Source organism: Macaca nemestrina, chromosome 3, assembly GCF_043159975.1.
Source record: "Macaca nemestrina isolate mMacNem1 chromosome 3, mMacNem.hap1, whole genome shotgun sequence".
Classification (NCBI taxonomy): domain Eukaryota; kingdom Metazoa; phylum Chordata; class Mammalia; order Primates; family Cercopithecidae; genus Macaca; species Macaca nemestrina.
In genome coordinates this window covers 181,955,380-181,974,421 of record NC_092127.1, presented here as the reverse complement: position 1 = coordinate 181,974,421, position 19,042 = coordinate 181,955,380, and the positions used below count along the sequence as shown (strand labels likewise).

The following is a 19,042-nucleotide window of genomic DNA, read 5'->3' as shown; positions in this document are numbered from 1 at the left end:
CCAGGCTGGAGTGCAGTGGCCGGATCTCAGCTCACTGCAAGCTCCGCCTCCGGGGTTTACGCCATTCTCCTGCGTCAGCCTCCCGAGTAGCTGGGAGTACAGGAGCCCGCCACCTCGCCCGCCTAGTTTTTTGTATTTTTTAGTAGAGACGGGGTTTCACCGTGTTAGCCAGGATGGTCTCGATCTCCTGACCTCGTGATCCGCCCGTCTCGACCTCCCAGAGTGCTGGGATTACAGGCGTGAGCCACCGCGCCCGGCCTATTTTTTTTTTTTTTTTTTAAAGAAAAATCTGGCCGGGCACGATGGCTCAAGCCTGTAATCCCAGCACTTTGGGAGGCCGAGACGGGCGGATCACGAGGTCAGGAGATCGAGACCATCCTGGCTAACGTGGTGAAACCCCGTTTCTACTAAAAAATACAAAAATCTAGCCGGGCGAGGTGGCGGCGCCTGTAGTCCCAACTACTCGGGAGGCTGAGGCAGGAAAATGGCGTAAACCCGGGAGGCGGAGCTTGCAGTGAGCTGAGATCCGGCCACTGCACTCCAGCCTGGGCGACAGAGCGACACTCTTGTCTCAAAAAAAAAAAAAAAAAAAAAAAAAAAAAAAAAAAATCTGCTTATTTCTGTCACTATTCAACAAACACTAGGTGACTATCATTTGCCAGAAGCTACAGATTCAGTAAGTCCAAAAGTGAACTCACCATTTTCTATCCTCTGAGTTTGCCAAGCTTTCTGTATTCTCATCTCATTTTCATCACTGTTCATTTAGTTACCCTGGCTAACATAATTATAGCAAACAAACCTGAGTGCAAATCACCATTCTAAAGACTTTTTGGTTTTAGAGTATTTATATTCACAGAATGACTGCATGAAGTGTAGGCACTCTTATCGTGATTTTTGAGATGAAAAACTTAAAGAAGGTACATAATTTGCCCAAGACTACCCCATTAAGAAATAGCAGAGGCCGGGCGCGGTGGCTCACGCCTGTAATCCCAGCACTTTGGGAGGCCGAGGTGGGTGGATCACAAAGTCAGGAGATTGAGACCATCCTGGCTAACACGGTGAAACCCCATCTCTACTAAAAATACAAAAAATTAGCTGGGCGTGGTGGCGGGCGCCTGTAGTCCCAGCTACTCGGGAGGCTGAGGCAGGAGAATGGCGTGAACCTGGGAGGTGGAGCTTGCAGTGAGCTGAGATCAGGCCACTGCACTCCAGCCTGGGCTACAAAGGGCTCAAAAAAAAAAAAAAAAAAAAAAAGAAAAAGATATAGCAGAGCCAAGATTCAAACTTGGGCAGTCTGGCTTCAGAGCTTCTATCTTTTTAGGTAAACACACAATACTGCTTCTAGAGATTTTGGAGTTATCTTAAAAGCTTTCGTTTTTCCATCATTCAGTATCTTAATAAGACACATAGTCCTCTCAAACATCTCTAATTCACCCCTTTTCTGCTTACACTAATACAGACCTAGTATGGGCCCTACTTACCTTCTGCTTGAACTACTAGTTTCCCTGCTTTTAGCTTCTCATTTCAATCCTTGCACCAAACCAGCTAGCCAGCAATGTTTCTAAAACAAAAAATCTAATGACTCTCGCTCAGTTAAAAACATATTGGCACACTAATTCCTACTGAACAGGACTCAGACACTCTTACGTGTCGTCCGATGAGGTACCTATTACAGTACCTCACTTATAAAGTTGAATATACTGCTTTTTATTTTATTGACACAAACATTTTTCCCCCCACCAAAGTGGGCCCTTTTTGAAGGTGGGGACACAGTTTTGCTCATCTTTTTTTTTTTCTGAGATAGAGTTTCACTCTTGTCACCCAGGCTGGAGTGCAATGGTGCCATCTCAGCTCACTGCAACCTCTGCCTCCCGGGTTCAAACAATTCTCCTGCCTCAGCCTCCCAAGTAGCTGGGATTACAGGCGCCTGACACCACACCCCGCTAATTTTTGTATTTTTTAGTAGAGGCGGGGTTTCACCATGTTGCCCAGGCTAGTCTTAAACTCCTGACTTCAGGGGACCTGCCCACCTCAGCCTCCCAAAGTGCTGGGATTACAGGCATGAGCCACCATTCCCGGCCTGCTCATCTTTAACCCTTATTTCTGCAGTCCCCAACAGCCTACAGGTACAAATGAGGTCACAATATCATTAATATGTGAATCTTAATGATTCATTAAGGTTGAAGTTTAGAACCTAAACTTCAGCAAAATCTCCCTACCCTTAATGCAAAGGGCTTCTGAATTATCAGAAATGTTTTTCATGTGCTCAGTCATAAATTCACTCCCGCTACAGCTACATTGCTACCCCATATGAAAACTGAGCCACTCTCTCTCTCCCATTCTTCCTTGAACCCTGTATTTTCAGGTAGCCATTATGAGCTTAGCTGCCAATGTAGGAAAGAATGGCTTTCTTGTGACATATTGTTAAAGGGGTTCCAGTGGCGGGTTGTTTCAACTCATGTGTTTATGTGAAGTAGCTTTCAACCGTATTTACTTAGAGCCCCTTACCTCCCTGGGCATCAGATATGGTGTCAGGGATCTTAGTCAAGGCAAACTTGAGGTACAGCCATACCACTATAATCAGAATCCCTCCTTCACTCCAACAACGGCTTATTATTAGTACAGCTCATTTCTTCTACCCTTAGGATGGTCTACCTTGCAGGAGTTACCCCAACCAATTCAGTAAAACTTAATTTGGAACTACCTTACAAACTTGCGAGATGTATCTAAAATTGTTTGAATGCTAAAGCATCCACAGCTAATATTCAAATATAACCAAGCTTATATTTGTTTCACTCTTTCCCACTCCTCTCCCCAACTCCACTGCCTTGCCTAGAGCATTGTACATACTAGAGCCCAATGTGTTTTTTAATATGTAATAAAAAATAAAATTCTATGCTAGTTGAGCAGAACTAGTTTATCTGAGAAAAGAAACACAAACATAGGATGAGAGTATCTGGCCCAAGTCCAAAACTACACCAAAATTATTCAATTTAAGGGGAAAAAAGAACCCAGTAAAATACATGGTTCTCAACTGAGATGGATTTGGTTGTTGGTAGGAATCCGATGACTAGTGTACCTGCACCTGTTCTGACACCCTCCAAAGGAATCTGGATCACAAGTGAACTGTCCAAGACCATAAGCCACACCCTTGGGCTAATGCAAGAGGAAGCTGAATCACTTCCTTGAGGCCAAATGCATACAAACAGAATTGCCTCAATTTCCTACTGACACCTTTTTTTTTTTTTAATGACCATTTCCTTATCTTGTTCTTGTAATAGAAACCTTTTAGGGTGATTTGGCTTTTCAGTTTAAAAATATGAATTTTGGGACTTGGCATGGTGGTTCACACCTATACTCCAAGCATCTGGGAGGCCAAGGCAGAAGGATCACTTGAGCCCAGGAGTTCAAAACCAGCCTAGGCAACATAAGGAGACTCCACCTCCACAAAAAAGTTAAAAAATTAGCCAGGTATGGTGGTGCATCCCTGTAGTCCCAGCTACTCAGGAGGCTGAGGTGGGAAGATTGCTTGAGCCCAGGATGGTCCAGCCTGCAATGAGCCATGATGGCGCCGCTGCACTCCAGCCAGGGAGACAGAGCAAGACCCTGCCTCTAAAAACAAAATAAAATATAAATATGAGCTTTTGTTGCTTTGTGCTGTGTTGGTTTTGGTGAAACTGAAGACTTTTAGGGAATGTAGTATTAATGTAGTACCCATCCAATTGCTGACTAGATTATGGTTTGAAATACTGGTAGTGTTTTCATTCAATGGTATTAAATAAACTTCATTTAAAAAGAAATTAGTATAAACGAGGCACAGAAAGACACATACCACATGATCTCACATTTGTGGAATCTGAAAAAGTTAAACTCCTAGAAGTAAAGAGAGGATGATGGTTACCAGAGGCTGTAGGAGTGGGAATGAGTTGTTGATCAAAGGATGTGAAGTATCCGGTAGACAAGGGGAATAGGTTCTGAGATCTATTGGACAGCAGGGTGACTACAGTCAATAATAATGAATATTTAGAGAAGCCAGGGAAACGTAGTGAGACCTTGTCTCTACTAAACATCAAAAAAACTAGCCAGGTATGGTGGTGTGTGCTTGTGATTCCAGCTACTTGGGAGGCTGAGGCTTGAGCCTGGGAGGTCAAGGTGACAGTGAGCTGTGATCCTAACAATGCACTCCAGCCTGGGTGACAGAGCTGCCACCTGTCTCAACAAACTAAACCAAGAGTAAATTTCAAATGTCCCACCATAAAAAAAAAAGATAGGCAAATGAAGTGCTAGATGTGTTAATTAGCTTGATGTAATCATTCCACATTGTAGACATATATCAAAACATCACATTGTATCTTATAAATGTATACAATTATAAATTATCAATCAAAATAATCATAATTTAAAAATTACTAAATGTTGCATAGTTTCTAGTTTAATGTTAACATTATAAACCATATTTGTACCCATTACAAATTGCAGCTATTAAATAATCTTGAAAATCGCATCCCCCCTTTAATGATTTGAAACATGGGACAGTGCAAAGGGCACCTGAATACATGTCATAGTACTTAGGTTCTTGGCTCTTTCACTAAACAGTCACATGATCATGGGCAACCTCTTTAACCTTGATGGCAGTCCATGAGAAAACATGTACAAGTACCTAGTCCAATGCTTGGCATATGATATAGGCACTCAACATCTGTTAAAATTGAAGTTTAACTCATATGAAATAATTTCTATTTTTTAGGAGTTACATACTAAGTTGTAGTATCCTCTTATTTGACATGTAGATCTGGAAATATTCATTTCATCCAAATGAGACTAAGCAAAATGATGTATTATCTGAAAACACTGAATCAAATGGAATAGTATAGTGCTCTTTTTTTTAACCCGCAGATCACAGGCAAATTATAGATTGAAACCACGATATCTTTTTAATAGAAAAATGCCACAGCAATTTAATCAAAGTCTAAGCAAGGACTTTGCCTGCTGCCACAAATACCATGACAAACTGTGGCATTATGAGAAGCAATTAATGAAGAGGATATGATAAATAAAACATGAGTTGGCCAGAATATTTTTACTGATGTCTTCTCATTTGATTTCCTGGTATAAGATGGTCAATTTATCACACCTATAATCCCAGCACTTTGGGAGGCCAAGGTGGGCAGATCGCCTGAGGTCGAGAGTTCGAGACTAGCCTGACCAACATGGAGAAACCCCATCTCTACTAAAAATACAAAATTAGCCAGGCGTGGTGGCGGGCGCCTGTAATCTCAGCTACTCGGGAGGTTGTAGCAGGAGAATCACTTGAACTCGGGAGCTGGAGGTTGCGGTAAGTCGAGATCATGCCATTGCACTCCAGCGTGGGCAACAAGAGCAAAACTCCATCGCTAAAAAACAAACAAACAAAAACAGATAGTCAATTTAACTATCAACTTAATTGAAAAGCCAATGATTGTAACAATTAAAATTTTGGTTAATAAAATTCAATTATTTGTGACTTCATGTGTGAAGGATTTCATCTGCTACTAACAGAAGTATAAAGACAAAAAAAAGTATCAGTTGTAAATGGTCAGTTCATTTGTCAAAACACATTATCTAGTATGGTATTTTCGAATTTATAACTTGTAACATTTTAATCCAACTACAAATTACACTTGAACCACATTTTTAAAAATAAAGATAATCAAGAATGATGAAGTAAAAACCACTCAAGTTCAACTGCTGGATCTGGGATGTAAAATAAGTGACAAAACAGAGAAAGGTGTTGAGTTTTTAAACAGCAAATTTTGACTTTATTCAAATCACATTTTTAAATTTTTTTTGTACTTGGTTTTTGTATTGTTCTTTTGTTTATTTCAAACAACAGCCAACATCATACAAATCACATTCTAAAAAGAAAAAAGAAAGTATAAAAGATTATAATGAAGTTAATTTAATATGTGCATTTATCAAATGTGTCAATGGTATTCTTGAAATAAAGGCATAAAATCTTCAAAATTAAAAAAGCTATTTGGACACAAGAAGCTGAACTTATTGACAAAGGAAAAAAATACATTCAAGTTCCCAGACTAATTTCTTAGTTATTGCACTATTGTTAGTGATAAAGCCTTATTATCATCATTAAAGCATATTGTGAGACAGAAAACAACTCATGTATTTTCTTCTAATATGTCTGGATATGATATGTACAACTTTAAACCTCAGCTAATTAATTAAAAACTATCCAGAGTGACAACACAGTAGCTTATTTAGTTTTTACCACTGCAGAACATTTGGAAGCAATATTTACTATAAGTCTGTACAGACTTCATAATCCACCTCGTTGAAAATAAGCTGCATAACACTTGTAGAGAAATGTAGGAAGATCCGTTAGTACAGGATACACCATGTTGTTTAAATATAACCTCAGACACAACTGAATTAGATATACAGTTAAGTATTTGTTACTTAACAACAGGATACATTTTGAGAAATGTGTCATTAGGCGATTGTCACTGCCCAAACATCTGAGCATACTTACACAAACCCAGATGGTATAGCCTACTACATACTTTGGCTATCAATATAGCCTCTTGCTCCTGGGCTACAAACCAGTACAGCATGTCACTTTACTGTAGGCAATTGTAACACGATGGTTAAGTATTTCTGTATCTAAATGTATTCAAAACTAGGAAAGGTACAGTACAAATACAGTATTACTTCATGGGACCACCATCATATATGCAGTGTTTTGTTAACAGAATGTCATTATATATCAGACAACAGAAATGTATTTTCAGGAATAGAATATCTATTGCTAGATAATATAAATTTTTTTAAATGTTGTGCTACTGCATTCCAGCCTGGGCAACAGAGACCTTATCTCAAAAAAAAAAAAAAAAAAAAAAAGCTTTATGATAAAAAATTTCAAACATAAAAGTAGAAAGAATGGTAATAAATACTCTCCTTTTACCCAATACCTGGCATCAATGATCATCAGCCCACAGAAAATGCAACAAAACTCTGGCATCCAAAGACAGTCTGCTGATTTTACATTATGAAAAGTTATTTTTATTAAATACTCAATACTCCTTGGTCAGTACTTATTTTCTTATTGAAAAGCAATTACTATTTGGCAAACATTTTCAAAGACAATACCTAATAATACCACATATTTTACTGATATTTTCAGCATTTTTTATGAACTATATTTATAATTACAGGGATTTCAACATTCCAACTTATCCAAGGGTTCCAAAAGACATTATTGTTAAAGGCAGTAATCACCCTAGGTACTACATGCTCCCAAAATTTTGCAACATATAGAAAAGGACATTATAATAGAAATTTTGAAATAAAATAAAATCAGAGCTACTGTATTGTTATATCTCACTTCCTGACTCAAGCTTATACAAGCTTTATGGAGGTATACTTGAAATGAATTGCACATGCGTATCAACAGTTCATTCCTTTTCATTGCTGAGTAGTATTCTCATGTGTTCCATTGTATTCCAGTTTATTCACTTGATAGGCACTTTGGTTGTTTCTAAATTTTGGTCATTACAAATAGAGCTACAATGGACATTTGTCTTTGCATGAACAAATATTTCATTTTCTCTTGGGTAAATACCTACAGGTAGAATGGCTAGATCATATATATGATAGATGCATGTTTTAACTTTACAAGAAACTGTCAAAGTATTTTCCAGTGGTTGCTACGTTTTGCATTCTTCATCCTTGGCAATATTCTTTGCTCTAGAATCTGCTTTGTCTAATAATACAGACATTCCAGCTTTAATTGGTGTTACCACGGTATCTTTTTTCAACCTTTTAACCTATTTGGGTCTTTACGTTTAAAGTGTGTGCCTTATAAGAGGCATAAAATTGGATCTTGTTTTATCCAATGCAACAACCTCTAGCTTTTAACTGGGATGCATATATAGCCAGTGGTTCTCAACTGAAGGCAGTTGTATGTCCCCTGCCCCTTTTCCCCCTCCCCCCACAAAAGAAACAGTGGGCAACATCAGGAGTCATTTTTGGTTTTCTTTTATAACCCTTGAAAAAAGGAGGAAAAAAAAAAAAACTTTCTTAGCCTGCAGGCAGTCAAATAGCAGCTTGCAGACCATGGGTTGCTGGTCCCTAGTGTATTTCTACCTGCCTTACTTAACTTCCTTTAACATTTCTTGTACTACACATCTACTGATGAATCCTTTCAGCTCTTGTCTGAAAAAGTATGCTGCTTTTTTATTTCAAAGATATTTTCTCTGGGCATAGACTTTTTTTTTTTTTTTTTGAGACCAAGTCTCCCTCTGTCGCCCAGGCTGGAATGCAGTGGCGTGATCTCAGCTCACTATAACCTCTGCCTTCTGGGTTCAAGTGATTCTCCTGCCTCAGCCTCCTGAGTAGCTGGGATTACAGGTGCCCACCACCACACCCAGCTACTTTTTGCATTTTTAGTAGAGATGGGGCTTGTCCCTGTTGGCCAGGCTGGTCTCAAACTCCTGACCTCAAGTGATTTGCCAGCCTCAGCCTTCCAAAGTGCTGGGATTACAGGTGTGAGTCACCGCACCTGGCCTGGGCACATAATTTTAGGTTGACAGGGTTTTTCTCTGTTCTGTACTTGAAATATGTTGCTCTACTGGCTTCTCAAATTGTTCCCTTTAAGAAATCTAACTTCTCACCTTTGTAACTATTTCCAAGTCACTTGAAAACAGTACCTTTTTGCCACTAGTCCATTTAAGATTTTATCTTTATCATTGGTATTAAACAATTTGATTATGGTGTACTCTGGTTTGGGTTTTTGTGTAAGAGACAGGGTCTCTCCACGTTGCCCAGGCTAGTCTCAAACACCCAGCCTCAAAGCAATCCTCCTGCCTCAGCCTCTCAAAGTGTTGGAATTACAAGCATGAGCCACCACGCCTGGGTAGTATGGGTTTTTTATGCTTCTTGTGCTTGGAGTTCATATCTTCTTGAATCTGTGGGTTTATGGTTTCTATCAAACTTTTAAGCTATCATTTCTTCAAATACTTTGTATGCTCCCTTCCCCTACTCCCATTACACACTAGGGTGCTTAAACTTGTGTACAGCTCACTGATAGACTATTTTTTTTGGTGTGACTTTGATTTGTTTCTATTGCTATGTCTTCTTCAAACTCATGAATCTTTTCTTCCACAATGTGCAATCTGCCATTAATCCCACACAATATGTTTTACATTTCACACATTGCAGTTTTCATCTCTAGAAGTTGGATTGGCATCTATCTTCCAGGCCCCTACCTAACTTTTTGAAAATATGGAATACTGTCTGAATTCTAACATGTCACTTTTTGTCTCATTATGGGTCCTATTTTACTGCTTATTTGCATCCTTGTTAGTTTGGAGATGACACTGTGGATTTTACCTTTCTAGGTGCTGGATGTTTTTGTATCCCTATAAATCTTGAGGTTTGTTCTAGAATTCAGTTAAGCTCCTTAGAAATAGTTTGATGCTTTCAGGCCTTGCTTTAAACGCTTGTTAGGCAGAACAGGGACAGTGTTCAGGCTAGGGCTGTTTCCCACAACTGAGGCAAGACCCATTGTATGTACTCTACCCAATGCTCCATGAATGAGGCTTTCCAGTCTGTCTTGTGGAAACAGCCAATATTCCCAGCTGTCTCTGAACACAACACAATTATAGTCATGTGTTGCTTAATGACAAGAGATATGTTCTGAGGAATGCACCTTTAGGTAATTTCATCATTATGTAACCATGATAGAGTACTTACACAAACCTGGATGGCACAGCCTACTACACACCTAGGCTATATGGCACTGCCTATAGCTTCTAGGCTACAAACCTGTACAGCATTCAGTTACCATACTGAATTTGTCACACATGGTATTTTTGCATCTAAACATACAAAAGGTATAGTAAAAATACAGTATGAAAGATAAAATGGTATACCCGTAAAGGGCACTTACGATGAATGGAGCTTGCAGGACTAGAAGTTGTTCCGGGTAAGTCAGTGAGTGATGAGTGAATATGAAGGCCTAGGACATTATTATAACACTACTGTAGACTTTATAAACACTGCACACTTAGGCTTAAACACATTAAATTTATTTTTAAAATGTTTTTCTTCAATAGTAAATTTTTATTTTATAAACTTAAAAAATTTTTTTTAAATTAACTTTTTGACTCTCTTGTAATAACATTTAGCTTAAAATACATGTTGTACAGCTGTATAAAAATATTTTTTATATCCTTATTTTATAAACTGTATTTAAAACTTTATTTTTACGAGACACAAATACATACACATTAGCCTAGACTTACACAGGGTCACAATTCAACAATATCACTGTCTTCTACTTCCAGATTTTGTCCCATGGGAAGGTCTTCAAGGGCAGTAACATGCACAAAGCTGTCATCTATGACAACAATGCCTTCATCTGTAATACTTTGAAGGATCTGCCTGAAGTTGTTTTACGGTAAACTTCTGAAAAAATATATAAGTAGAAAAAGTATACTCTAAAATAACAATAGGGCAGGTGCAATGGCTCACACCTGTAACCCCAGCACTTTGGGAGGCCAAGGTAGCCAGATCACTTGAGCCCACAAGTTTGAAACCAGCCTGGACAACATGGCAAAATCCCGTCTCTACAAAAAATACAAAAAATTAGCCGGGCATGGTGGCACGTGCCTGTAGTCCCAGCTACTTGGGAGGCTGAGGTGGGGGATCACCAGAGCCCAGAAGGTTGAGGCTGCAGTGAGCCAAGAATGCACTACTGTACTGCACCCTGGGCAACAGAGTGAGACCTCACCTAAAAAAAAAAAAAAAAAAAAAGATAAGAATATTATCAGCAAGACAGTAGACCAGCATCACCACAGACACATAAGACATCATGATTGAGATCTATGACATCACTAGGTAGGTGGTAGGAATTTTCCAGCCCCATTATAATCTTATGCAGTCCATCATTGAACAAAATGTCTTTATGTGATCCAAGACTGTACTGTAATATTTTTGGATGATCCTTTCCTTGGCCTCAGGTCATTTCCTTACATGCAGTGGTCAATACTTACCTGAAGAATCAGGAGCGATTCATTCCAGACCACGAGAATTCTCTTTCTATGCAGCTTTCTCCCTTCTAGCAAACTCTGGCTGCATTGGTCTCACCAGGCTCTGGGCTCTATCAACAGAGGGATTCCACCAGGCTGATATGTTCCTCTCTCCTTGTACTATGGCTTAGAAATTCTCCCAAGGCACTAAACTGAGGCAAACATAGGACTCACTTTGTTTTCTGTTGATCAAGCTTCACTGTCCTTCATTGCCTGATATCCAATATCTTAGAAAACATTGTTTTATATATTTTGTCCATTTTTTATTGTTTCTGGCCTGTCTCAAACTTTTAACCATTACATGCCCGAACAAAAATTAATGCATTCAAGAAAAAAACTGGATAGATTTGTTTTCCACCACTCTGAATCAAAAACTGATTTATACTTGGTGCCTGAAGAATAGGAAATATTATAGCTTACTTCTTTGTAAATATTAAAGAATGATTATGAAACATCAAATGTATATATTTTTTTAAAACTTTCTAGCCCTATGTCATAATGATGTATCATTCTTTTGGAGGAAACAGGATTGTTCATTGCTAAGTAGAATGTAGTAACAAAGAAACAGATTTAACACTGCACCAGGTATGTGAGAACTGCACTTGAGATCCCAAACTGAAATAAACTTATGAATACATAGCACACTCATCACATTAAATAAAATGTTCCCCAATTTTTATTATATTGTTATTTATCTGGGATTATTTCTCCATTTTACATTTAAAAATTAGTGAAATTATATGTAATCATAACTTTTTTCCTTACAAAATAAAGTTATTCATGAAACTTTCACTTTAATCTTTTTTTTTTTTTTTTTTTTTTTTTGAGATGGAGTCTCGCTCTGTAGCCCAGGCTGGAGTGCAGTGGCCGGATCTCAGCTCACTGCAAGCTCCGCCTCCCGGGTTCACGCCATTCTCCGGCCTCAGCCTCCCGAGTAGCTGGGACTACAGGCACCCGCCACCTCGCCCGGCTAGTTTTTTGTATTTCTTAGTAGAGACGGGGTTTCACCCTGTTAGCCAGGATGGTCTCGATCTCCTGACCTCGTGATCCACCCGTCTCAGCCTCCCAAAGTGCTGGGATCACAGGCTTGAGCCACCGCGCCCGGCCCATTTTAATCTTAAAACCTTTTCTCCTTATCAACTCATTTCTTTCATCTTAGAAGATTATCAATGTTATATTTTTTTTGTTTTTTTGAGACAGAGTCTCGCTCTGTTGCCCAGGCTGGAGTGCAGTGGTGTGATGTTGGCTCACTGCAAGCTCCACCTCCCACTTCACACTATTCTCCTGCCTTAGCCTCTGGAGTAGCTGGGACTACAGGCACGTGCCCCTACGCTCAGCTAATTTTTTGTATTTTTAGTAGAGACGGGGTTTCACCATGTTAGCCAGGATGGTCTCAATCTCCTGACCTCATGATCGGTCACCTTGGCCTCCCAAAGTGCTGGGATTACAGGCATGAGCCACTATGCCCGCCCAGTTATGGCTTTTAATGATAAATTAATTTGTCATATACCTACAATCATTGTTTGCATAAATTCCCATCAGTTCACTAGGAATCACAAGAAAAAAAAGCAGTGCGTCTGCCACTACAAAACACTTTATGCATCAAACAGATTAAGCAACCATAAGGTATTTCTGTGATGTGTAACCAGGCTTGTAGAAGACTTTTCCACATCATTGATTTTTTATGTTAAGTCACATAACTTATAGAGGAAAGCTACCTCCCTCTAGTTTTCACTTCCTATATTTTGTTCCATAATTCATTTTCTTCAAATTAAGATTAATTTACACTTAACATTTATAAGACAAGTAGAAATTAACACGGGAAGCAAAGCATACTAGTATATAAAAATGAGGTGAATAAGTACCACAAATAAAAATTATTTAGAACTAAATGACCAACTACTATTATAGTCTATAAAGATTTTCTTGCATTGTTCCTATCCTGGATTTACCAGGCTTCAGGCTTAGATCCTATCTAACCTCTCTAACTATTGCTTTCAAACTTAAGTTTCAGCTACCACACAGGCAGTGCAAAAACAGAACCACTCAAGGAGATGAACCTTCACTATGTCTTAACTTCTCAGTCACAAAACTCCTATTCTGTTTTTTGTTTGTTTGTTTGTTTCTTTTTGAGGCGGAGTTTTGCTGTTGCTGCCCAAGCTGGAGTGCAATGGCGCCATCTCGGCTCACTGCAACCTCTGCCTCCCAGGTTTGAGCAATTCTCCTGCCTCAGGCTACCAAGTAGCTGGGATTACCGGCGCCCACCACCACGCCCCGATAATTTTTTGTATTTTTAGTAGAAATGGGGTTTCACCATGTTAACCAAGCTAGTCTCAAACTTCTGACCTCAGATGATCCGCCTGCCTCAGCCTCCCAAAGTGCTGGGATTACAGGCGTGAGCCACCACACCCGGCCAAAACTCCTGTTCTAGTTGAATAGGCAGAAATGCTATTCTGACTACATCAAACAGAATTCTTTCTGATCCACAGATATCAAAGGTTTATGAGACAAAATTTTAAAAGGGGCAAAAGGTGAAAAAGAGCCCTACTTTTACTATTAAATTAGCTGTCTGACCTTTGGCAAATACTTAGTTTCTCCATCTAAAACCAGAAAGGAGGTTAGAGGAGATATGACTATAGCAGAACATGGCTTATGGAAATTATGCATTATTGCTCTATAATCCTTAATCCATATATATTAGGACACTGTTTCGAAAATATTATTGAAGCCTTTAACCTCCTGGTATGATGCAATAGGATGTTTATAAACTACCACATAAGTAGTATTTTTGCCCTTGCGCCCAAGTAGTCAAACCTGAACCTAATCAAGCATCTAAATTTTACTATTAGTTTACAGAAAATAAACATGAGAGAACAGGTTGAATGATTGTATGAGGATGGAAACAGCCAGATCCTGAATATGGGAAATTCAATCAGACAAATGACCTAACCTCTACAACAAATAAATGTCAACACAAAAAAGGGGGACTCTGTTATATATTAAGAGAGACAAAGATATATCAATAAAATGAACTATGTGGACATAGTTTAGCTTCTAATTCAAAGAAACAAGTTTAAAAACATTTTTTGGCAATAATTATAAAAATCCTAACACTCAATATTAGATATTAGATAAAAATGTTACAGCGTCATATATTTCCTTCAAAATAGTTCTGGCTGACAGAAGGGTAGAGTGCGTGTATATGTGAATGAGTATTACGGTAGGGGGAAGGGGGGGACTTGATAATGGTTGGAGCTAGGTGTTGGGTTGTTGGGTTCATTATACAATTCTTTACCTTTGTGTATATTAAAGTATGATTTTCAATTCTATTAAGTACACATTACCTAATATATCACTAGTCCATGTTAAGGAAATGAAATTCTCGAAGCTAAGAACAAAATCTTAAGAAAACAAAAAGACAAAAAAAGTAGTCACTAACAGCCCAATATAATTATCTAACAAATGATATGTTCTATATTTATTAACAAAATAAACCATGGAAAGCATACATGCAATACAACTCCATTTATATTAAGGTCAAAAAGAGGCTTATTTCGGATATACCGCTAGACAGCCTTAAAACTATAATAAACTCTGAAGACAAGCAAGATAATAGATAACATGAAATTCAAGATGATGGTTTCCCCTGGGAAGGAGGGGAAATATATTCACAAAGGAACACAAGAGGCTTAAAAGATACCTTTATGTTTCTTAATTTGGATGCTGGGTATATATGTTCATCTTATTACTCTTCTGTGGTATAATAAAAAAATATATTTATTCTTTGTCCTTGGTTCCTGGAAGAAAGCTCCTAAAACCCTTACAATTTCCTGATAGGAGGTGTCTTTTATACTTCATAATGTATCCCTTTCAGTTATACCTGAGTTTATGTTAATGAGATGACTCATAAGGGTTGGGAGATAGAGAGGGACCCTAGGTATCTTCAGGATGGAGGTTGGTTACCAGAAAAACCAACTAGGTATTTATAGGACTGAAACTTTTAGCCCATCTCACTATCTCTGACAAGGAGAGAAGAACTGGAAATTGAGTTCAAATAAGTGACTAGTGATTAATGATTAATGAATCATGTCTGATCAATGAAACCCCATAAAAAAACTTTGAAACCATCTGGCTTAAGGGGCTTCCAAACACATTAATGTGCTGGGAGGGTGGCACACACAAAGAGGACATGAAAGTTTTGCATCCTCTGTCCCCCATACCTTCCCCGATGTGTCTCTTCCATTTGGCTGTTCTCGAGTTGTATCCTTTACACAAAAACTGTAGTAGTAAAATAGCGCTTTCCTAAGTTCTGTGAGTCATTCTAGCAAATTATCAAACCTGGGGGGTAGGTCATGGGTATGCCCAAATATGGGGTCAGCCTGGAAGAAGTCCAAGTAGGTTGGGAATACCTGAGACTTGTGGCCGGGCATGTGAAATGGAGGCAGTCTTGTGGGACTGAGCACTTAACCTGTGGCATCTGTGCTAACTTCAGGCAATTAGTATCAAAATTGAATTGCATTGCAGGACATCCAGCTGGTGTCAGGGAATTGCTATTGGAATGATGTATCACTAAATGGGTAGGTGGGTGTGTTTCATACATACTTTCTTTTCTCATAAATGACATATTTAGTAGGAATAATTCAACTACTGTGAATTTAAAAATCAAACAAAAAACTATGGAGTTGCACATACTTTTTAACTTATGGGACAAGTCATTATTCATAGGTCTTAAGTCTCAAAAGAGGCAGGATTGCCTGGATTCTCTCATTTGCAATTTTATCTTTCAATCAAATAAGAATGGCTTCATTAATTTTTTACACAAAACATTATCAATCTGGGCATTTTCTGGCTTATTTCCCAATAACTTACTCAGAATTTGGCACATCAAAAACTTCATTGCTGTTTACCACAGTACTGAAACAAAAACAAACGAAAACTTATTCCCAAGTGGCATTATAACAACTGCTTGATTTTCCCCAAGTTCAGAATGAAGACTTTAATAACTCAAAAGGGGCTACAATTCATGCAAACTAAGAAAAGCTACAATGCTACTTTCATGCATAGGTATACTAAATACACATTTATATAGTCTCAAAATAGTCCTTGTCTGAAATATTTGCTAAATAACAAGAATGCAACAACTTTTTGACCAAAAAAAATGATCTTTTGCATTCCTTCCTAGGTAGGGCATTAATTTATTTACCTAAAATTGGTTTCTTATAATTTTATTTTAAATGTAAGCTACTATTACCTAACAAATCAGCTTTTAATTATAATCTTATTTTAGCCTACAGAAAAATATGTATAAGGTCCTTTTGTTTGAAATGTCACTGTCTTCATTTTTCTCTTTATCTTCCTTCTGTTTGGTGAAATGACATAACAAACTGCTGCAAATTCTGTTTCTCACTCTGCTGTTGGTTCGTATTTGCAGATCATCATAGCTTAATTGATACAATGAACAAATGCCTCTTAAAAAACTGTTTTACTGGCCAGCAGAAATAAAAAACAAACCCTTCACAAATTACACTGATAAAAGTCTCTGTCCCTAACACTATCATAACTCTCAAGAATCTTAACAATTTCACTCTCACCAGGCTGGAGTGCAGTGGCGTGATTTCGGCTCACTGCAACCTCTGCCTCCTGGGTTCAAGCGATTCTCCTGCTTCAGCCTCCTGAGTAGCTGGCACCACATCCAGCTAATTTTTGTATTTTTAGTAGAGACAGGGTTTCACCATGTTGGTCAGGATCTCCTGATCTCATGATCTGCCCGCTTCAGCCTCTCAAAGTGCTAGGATTACAGGCGTGAGCTACCGTGCCGGGCTAAAATCTCTTATCTCTACTCTTTAATAATTATTAATTATCCATCCAGTAGAAAAAACTGAGAAAAATAAACCTGGGTAATATTTACCCAAGTCTCTTGTTTTCGAATTGCTTCTGTCATGGAGCAAGGTGGCACAGATTTTGATCACAAGAGATTTTGATTTTTCTACACATCCTTGAATCTATCTGGAGAAATGTGCTACAGGTACAGTTCAGGAACAACAACAAAAAAAGAAAAAACCCAACACCCAATGGTCCCAATTCAACACTGCTTTTTAAAATTAAGCTATCACACAACGATTTGTTTTTGTTAAACATTTTATCATTCTAACTCATATTCCCAAACTTTTCAGGATTTTACTTATCTATCAAAAAATCCCAATTATATTCCTGTTCTTTCCAATCCCACACCCCCACCCCCCCCACAAAAAAAGCAATACCTCTCATGCTCTTCTCTGCCGATAGGAGTGTAGAACGGATCACTCCATGAAGGGCAATTGTAAATATCTATCATATTTGCAAACACATTTCCTCTTGGATCCAGCAACTCTTTAATTCTTTTCAGAATCTGACAGTTACCCCTGCAAATGTAGAAATGACATGTATTCACTGAACAATTGTTTCTAATATCTAAAGACTGGAAACAACGTCAAGTGTCCACCTATGTGTGATTTACTGTATAAACTGGAGTATATCTACAAAATGGAGTATGTGACAGAAAAAATAAGTTTAATTGAATACTGATAAGGAGGAATATCCAGAATATACAGTAAAACGGGGGGGGGGGGGGGAACATGAACAGTGCAGAAAATATTGAAGGACAGACCCAGCGAAATGAGACTGTATATTCTCATCTGCTTGTATCTCTGCATGAAGACCGGAAGGATAAATAAGAAACTAATTTAAAATGATTACCCGTTGAAGACTATTAGAAATGGTACTGTACAGAGACTAGGAAGTGTTTCTCACTGCATTTCTTTTCATGTAGTTTGAGCCATGTAAAATAAATATTTGCTAATCTTTTGATTAAAAGCTTTAAAAATCCAGTGGGAGAGGCTGGGTGTGGTGGCTCACCCCTGTAATCCCAGCACTTTGGGAGGCCCAGGCGGATGGATCACCTGAGGTCAGGAGTTCGAGACCAGCCTGGCCAACATGGTGAAACCTCGTCTCTACTAAAAATACGAAAATCAGCCGGGCGTGGTGGCGGGCACCTGTAATTCCAGCCACTCGGGAGGCTGAGGCAGGAGCATCGCTTGAACTGGGAGGCGGAGGTTGCAGTGAGCCGAGGTTGTGCCACTACACTCCAGCCTGGGCGAGAGTGAGACTCCGTCTCAAAAAAAAAAAAAAAATCCAGTGGGAGAATCAAAATTTTTTAAAAATTTGACTGTGTAATCCTACAAGAAGTAAGTAGCTTGAGGAAGAGAAATGCTGATAAAGTCGCATTAAGTTTCAGAGTTGAAATTCAAGCTTCGGTATCTAACATTTGTTTCCCTGTTTCTTTAAGGTAGAATTACAAAAAAAACCATATATATGACATATATATGTCAAACCAAAAAATAAAGTATATATTATAAATATATAAGAATATATATATTCTCCTTTATATATTTTTTGTCTCATATATATACACACACACACATATATATAAACTCCAGAAAAATACTTGGTTTGTGACAAAGATGCACTTATTTGCACGAACCTATCTTGTTAATGACCAAGAAATGTGCTCTGTTACAATCATTAGAGGACAGAAATACACATACATATTTAAATCTATGTAATGAAATGCAGGTTTATGTTAAAAAACCAATGACCTGCTAACTGAAAGAGTCGCACACTAATACTATGATTATTAAACACAATGCTATTCTCTAAAGAAGTAAATAGGTGAAATGATATCAGAGTTCAAAATTCTCTAACTCTTCCACAAAGACTGTGAAAATCACCTTGGAGTGTATGAACCAGCGTCCTGGCCCCGCCAGCTCCGGGCTGGGGCGGGCGCGGGCCGGGAGCGCTTACCCCGCCGCAGGAGCGATTCAGCGCCACCACCAGCTTCGCCTGGTTGTGGTGCGGCTGCTGCGCCAGCCGAAAGGCCTCCTTAATCCGCAGCAGTCTCTTTACGCTCCCATGGCTCTGGG

The 19,042-nt window shown here is 38.6% G+C and overlaps 1 long non-coding RNA gene across 4 annotated transcripts; it reads right to left on the bottom strand.

The window, feature by feature from the left end:
* Nucleotides 1-4,414: 4,414 nt before the first annotated feature.
* LOC105487907 (uncharacterized) lies at nt 4,415-18,989 on the bottom strand. 4 transcript variants are annotated; one of them, XR_011621446.1, is made up of 6 exons: nt 18,851-18,989; nt 17,345-17,485; nt 15,954-15,998; nt 11,049-11,236; nt 10,299-10,461; nt 4,415-5,393 (listed from the first exon to the last, which is right to left on the bottom strand). It is a non-coding gene; the product is annotated as an uncharacterized lncRNA (long non-coding RNA). The 4 variants fall into 4 exon arrangements; XR_011621448.1 differs by lacking the exon at nt 4,415-5,393 and adding an exon at nt 14,429-14,485 and having other exon boundaries at nt 5,403-10,461; XR_003019453.2 differs by lacking the exon at nt 10,299-10,461.
* Nucleotides 18,990-19,042: the final 53 nt, after the last annotated feature.